Here is a 6,068-nt window from a genome sequence, read left to right as displayed (position 1 = left end):
TGATAAAATGACCAACACTTCTCACGCTCTAAATGGCCCACATGTGACTCACAGAAGTAGGTAAAGCACATTTAAACACACAATGGAATCAGTGATGTTCATGGCTAGGGAGGCAATGCTGAAGTCAAGCTTCCTGGAACCATGTTGCAGCCTTGTATATTACCATGGACTATCATCACCTTCTTTGGCTACTGATATCCTTTCCCGGAAGCACACCACTGCTTTTGCTGTAATGGTACCCATTTTCTGCTGAAGTGGCCTAGGATTGGGCTATGCTTAGCTTAGACTGCATGCTCAAAAAGCATTTGGATGCTGAGAGAATTGATATGCTCAGATACAATGGGAAAATTGAAAGGATGGGATTTCCATGGATCAAATGACACTAAAAATGGAAGACATGAATGGGAATAAAAAACAGTGGGACACTGTGGATGAGGACAGCCCATTCCAAGGCTAAGGCTCCCAGCCACTGGTGAAAAAAGGCCATTTGAACACCCTCAAGCATTGTTCCTTTAGGAGAAAGGGCTGGTGTAGGTGGGAGGGATATCTGGGTATACTCATATATCTACAGAAATTCACTATGTATATCTCAAAAATGTTATCTATGAAAATAGAACTATGTGCTAATGATTCATCTTTACTTCCCTTCACTTCTTTTTTTTTTTCTTCATCTCTGTAGTACCTGGAGATCTTAACTTCTTCTTAATCTAGATGTTTATTTCACCTTGCTACTTTGCTTACCAGCTGTTTACTCACACTTGGGTGTATCTTCTATGGAACTTCCTTGTAACAGGTTTTTGTTCTTCCTTGGAATTCCCACTCTTTGCATTTGGCATAGTGCAGTTTCACTGATCAAGGAACTTGTTATCAGACAGATATGCTCTCAAATAGCAACTTTTCTTCTGTGGTTTTGGACAATTCATTATTCAATTCTCTGGAAACTACGGCAGTTGAAGACAGAGTTGTTAATAATGAAAGAAGAAATTTGGTATTTCTTGTGAATAAATTCACAATCGTGGTGTGAAGATGCTTTTTGACATAAGAGAGGAAATAACTGAACACATGCTCAGGCTCTTGGTCATCACAGGGGCTTGCTTGCCCTTTTTCCTGTTTCAAAATCCAACCCTCACAATAAAAGAAATGCAAGTTACCTCCATACTGAGATAACAACTCTCACCTATCATATGGGTGAAAATCAAAAGTTTGAAAGCTTATTGGGTTGGTCATGGTGAAAGAAAATAGAATATCTTGTATATCATTAGTTGAAATAAAAAATAGTTACAACTATAGTAAAAGATGGTTTGGCAATATCTTGCAAATTTATGTATGACTTCACCATCTGATAGAACAATCTCAGTTCTAGAAATCTGTCACAAAACTACACAGGCAGAATTAGAAAATGACTTGTGAATAAGGTAGTATTTTTTAATAGAAAAAGATTACAAACAACTCAAAGACTTGTGAATAGAGGGATAGGTGAATAAACTGTGATTCATGTATACAATGGAATATTACTATAGAATAATAAAATGGGATGAGGAAGATCTCTATATGCTGATATGCAATAATCTTCAGGATGTATTTTGAGGGGAAAGCAGCAAAATGCACAATAGTATATAGAGTATGGGGGATATAAATAAATACATACATGTATAATATTTGCTCATATTTAAAAAACAAAACAAAACCCACTGGAAGAACAAAACTAAAACTAAAACTAAAAACTTCTGCCTCTAAGAGGAGAGTGGAAACATGCATAGAGGTGAGACTTCTCTCAGTAAAACTTGCTGTAGAGTTGTTGGTTTTTTGTTTTGTTTTGTTTTGAGACAGAGTCTCACTCTGTTACCCAGTCTGGAGTGCAGTGGTGTGATCTCGGCTCACTGCAACCTCTGCCTCCCTGGTTCAAGCGATTCTCCCACATCAGCCTCCCAAGTAGCTGGGACTACAGGCACGTGCCACCATGACTAGCTAATTTTTATATTTTTAGTAGAGACAGGGTTTCACCATGTGGCCCAGGCTGGTCTCAAACTCCTCACCTCAAGTGATCTGCCTGCTTCGGCCTCCCAAAGTGCTGGGATGACAGATGTGAGCCACTGTGCCCAGCCTGCTGTAGAGTTTTGAATGTAGAATCATGTAATTGTTTTTTTGTTTTATTTTGTTTTGTTTTGAGACGGAGTCTCACTCTGTCGCTCAGGCTGGAGTGCAGTGGTGCGATCTCGGCTCACTCAAGCTCCACCTCCCGGGTTCATGCCATTCTCCTGCCTCAGCCTCCCGAGTAGCTGGGACTACAGGTGCCTGCCACCACGCCCAGCTAATTTTTTGTATTTTTAGTAGAGACGGGGTTTCACCATGTTAGTCAGGATGGTCTCAATCTCCTGGCCTTGTGATCCACCCACCTCGGCCTCCCGAAGTGCTGGGATTACAGGCGTGAGCCACTGCGCCCAGCCATAATTGTTTTACATATTGAAAATAAACAAGTAAAACGGTATTCCTAAAAGGAGGAATAAAAATGGAAATAATGTATCTAACTGAACATTACTTTGGTAATATAATCATAAAGAAAATTATTTCAACTGACTTTAGAATGTAGAATTTGAGTGAATAGTTTTAATTAAATATCTTGTACATTAAATAAACTAGTAAATAATTTTAGTAATAATTTGGTAATTTAAATATATTTAACTCATATTATAAGATAAATAAAAATCATACTGATATTAACATTTTAAGAACCAAGTAAGGTAAACAACTGTACCAGTTTGCTTATGCCTGAGGGGTTTCCCAGTATCTACGACTTTCGGTGTTAAAAACAGATGAGTCCTGGGAAAATTCTAGAATCAAGATTTTTTTCAGTATAAGAGAAGAGATACACATATAAAAGCAAAGAAGTTAAATAAAATTTTTGATGTTAAATTTGAATTGGAAATATCAGCATGGATTTACAACTTGCTTTTCAACAAAAGGCCTAAAACAGGGGCCAGCAAACTTTCTTAGGCTTTGTAGGCAATAGTCTCTGTTGCAACCATTCATCTCTGCCATCGTAGTGTAAAGGCAGCACTATGGGCTGTAGTTTGCCAATCCCTAGCTAAAACAATGAAAACTTGGTAGCAATGAGCACACCTAGGGATAAGGCTATGGTCTCTAAATACCATTTCTCCTATAAAAGAAGCAAGAACTTTTTAGAGAAATGGCTGAATTCATGCCAGGGACATATAAGTGTGTTAGTGAAGACTAACTGAGTCATGTCAAAGGACATAAGACCCAATATGGAAAAATTTAAGTATCAAAGGAACAATGATTGTGGTTGATCAAAATACATTGAATTTATATTATCCAGTAAAAGATTAACCTTGTCCAAATATAGATGTAGCCCTTTGTCCTAGCTCCTTGGAGAAAACATTTAAGCTCTTGGAATCCAGTGTGTGGGACATTCAGTAGAACAAATAATGTGGTGTCTTCATAGGTCATAAAAACTGAGTCAGATAGTTGGGTGAGAACTTCTCTAGGTTAAAAAGATGGTTATGCAGCATGAAACCAATGCTAGATGACATCTTGTTTGGATCTTGGCTTGAAAAAACCAAATACAAAAAATTAAGTGCTGGGGGAAATTTAAGTATTGATTTGATATTAGATAGTGCCAAACAATTATTGTTGACTTTTTAAAAGTGTAGCAATGGCATTATGCTTTTGTGAATATAACTTTTAGAGATACGTTTTGAAGTGTTATGTCTGATACCGGGTGATTGTGTGTGTGGTTCATTATATTAATGTCTCTTTTTGCATGTGTTGGAAAGTTTTAATAGTAAAAATATCTTTCCATTCCCATATTATTCTGATCCCATGTCACCTTTGAGAATAGCTCCACAGTACACAGGAATATCTTCAATTTCTTGCATGGGTCCCCTTTCCCTCATCCACAGAAACAAAAACCTAGCACCATGTTTGTAGAACATGACCCTATTCTTCTGGCCATGGTTGATTTGATCAAGGATAGGCCTCCAATCTAAGATGAGTTAATCACAGACCCTTACCCAGGAGTTTAGAGAAAATGGGGAAATGAAGGAAATGAGAGAGAAGAGAGAGAGAGAGATGAAAGGAAGAAAGAAAGAAAGAAAGAAAGAAAGAAAGAAAGAAAGAAAGAAAGAAAGAAAGGAAAAGAAAGAAAGAAGAGAAAGAGAAAGAAAGAAAAAGAAAAGAAAGAGAGAAAGAGAAAGAAATAAAGAAGAAAGAAAGAATGAACGAGAGAAAGAAAGAGAAAGAAAGAAAGTTTAAGGGGGCTGGGATGGGTAGGAAATGGGAATGGAAATTAATTCTCTAGGAATGGCTGTGTAACAGGTACATTTTTACACTGTATACTGGTGGCCATATCCCAGCAAGCTGTCAGGAGAAGAGAACTGGATTGCAAAATGAAGAATGAAGTGGACACATGAAAAAAAGCACAGTCAAAAGATAGTCTCATTTGGATTTCCCATGGGTTTTCATTCCAGGATTCAGTGATTTCTGAGGTCTGGCTACATGCTTGCCCTTGAGTTTTTTTGTCATTTTAATAGATTTCCCTTTTGTCATAAGCTAGTTGGCATTTGTTTTTGTTATTTTCTACTAAAGATGTCAAATAAATCCAGCCTTACAGAAAAAATTCTGTTCTCAAGACCAAGGAAGCATGAGGCCAAATGTGAATCACAGTGTTGTTCGGAGTGAAAAGTCACGTAGAAACCGGACAGTGTGGTGTCAACCCCAGAAAGCCCAAGATCACAAGATCATCACTGACCACAGCAGCATGGCAAATGCTTGTGTTGTGCTTGTTAAAAGATGCCTGATGGAGGGCGACAGTGTAGGACCTCTCACTTCATTCCTACTGTCTTATCGTAGGAGATTGCACTTTGTCTATCTCCTTAAAGAGCTAACTCATTGCACCACCATCATTCATTGAACATACTTTATAGTGGGACCCCAATATTCTTGGAATCTCCATGACTCTAAGGGCAGAACTGCCTATGCGAGAGGCAGTGTGGTGTGGGGGCTTCAGCAAGAGGCCCTGCCACCTGTTCATTCTTGCACTGCTACCTGTTCATTCTTGCACTGCTACAAAGAAACACCTGAGACTGGGTAATTTATAAAGAAGTTGAATCGGCTCACAGTCCACTGTTTATGCAGGAAGCATGGAAGCATCTGCTTTTGGGGAGGGCTCAGAGAAATTTTACTCATGGTGGAAGGCAAAGAGGGAGCAGGACTGAGAAGGGGGAGGTGTCACACACTTTTAAACAACCAGCTCTCACTCACTCACTATCACAGGAACAGCACCGAGGCGATGGTGCTAACCCATTCATAAGAACTCTGCCCTCATGATCCAATCACCTCCCACCAGGCCCCACCTCCAACAATGGGGATTACAATTCAACATGAGATTTGGTGGGGACACAGATCCAAAGCATATCACCACCAGACTGCCTGGATTGGAATTTCAATTTCACTACTCAGTGATGAATGCAAACTGCCTAGCTTTTTGTGCCTTTGTTTTTCAGAAAATGGAGATGATCATTATAATGACCATATAGGGTTGTTGAGAGGATTATATACATAATGCAGCTGGCACGTAGTTAGGGCTTGGTTTTCGATTATTGTTCATATCTGAGAGATTCCATGCAAGATGGTCCCTCTTTTGTCTGGATGGTGATATGTCTTCATGGGAGGCCTGGGCCTTTGGCAATCATTCTGGAGCCACAAGAGTGTCAGCCCAAGGGACAGCCTGTCTGCCGAGAAAGGAAAGGCAGAGAGAGAGAAAGAATCTAGGTCCTTGATAATGGCACTGGGCTGCTTTAACAACTGACCTAGAAGACCATTCCTCTTCTTGACTTCCAATTGGATGGGAGAATAAATTTCCTCACTCTTCAAACTATTTGAATTGGGGCTTTTTTTTTTTTTTCCCCTGCAGCGAAAGGATCCTAACGAGTACACTGGCATATGCAATTGAATTTTTTATTAGTTCAAATGTTATCTTCACTGATTTTTGAATATAATTACTCATCTACTAACATTGTGTAGACGTTTTATAACATCAAACATTGTGT

The sequence above is a fragment of the Pongo abelii genome, chromosome 1 (assembly GCF_028885655.2).
Source record: "Pongo abelii isolate AG06213 chromosome 1, NHGRI_mPonAbe1-v2.0_pri, whole genome shotgun sequence".
NCBI classification, from domain to species: Eukaryota; Metazoa; Chordata; class Mammalia; order Primates; family Hominidae; genus Pongo; species Pongo abelii.
Note: the sequence above shows the minus strand (reverse complement) of the source record.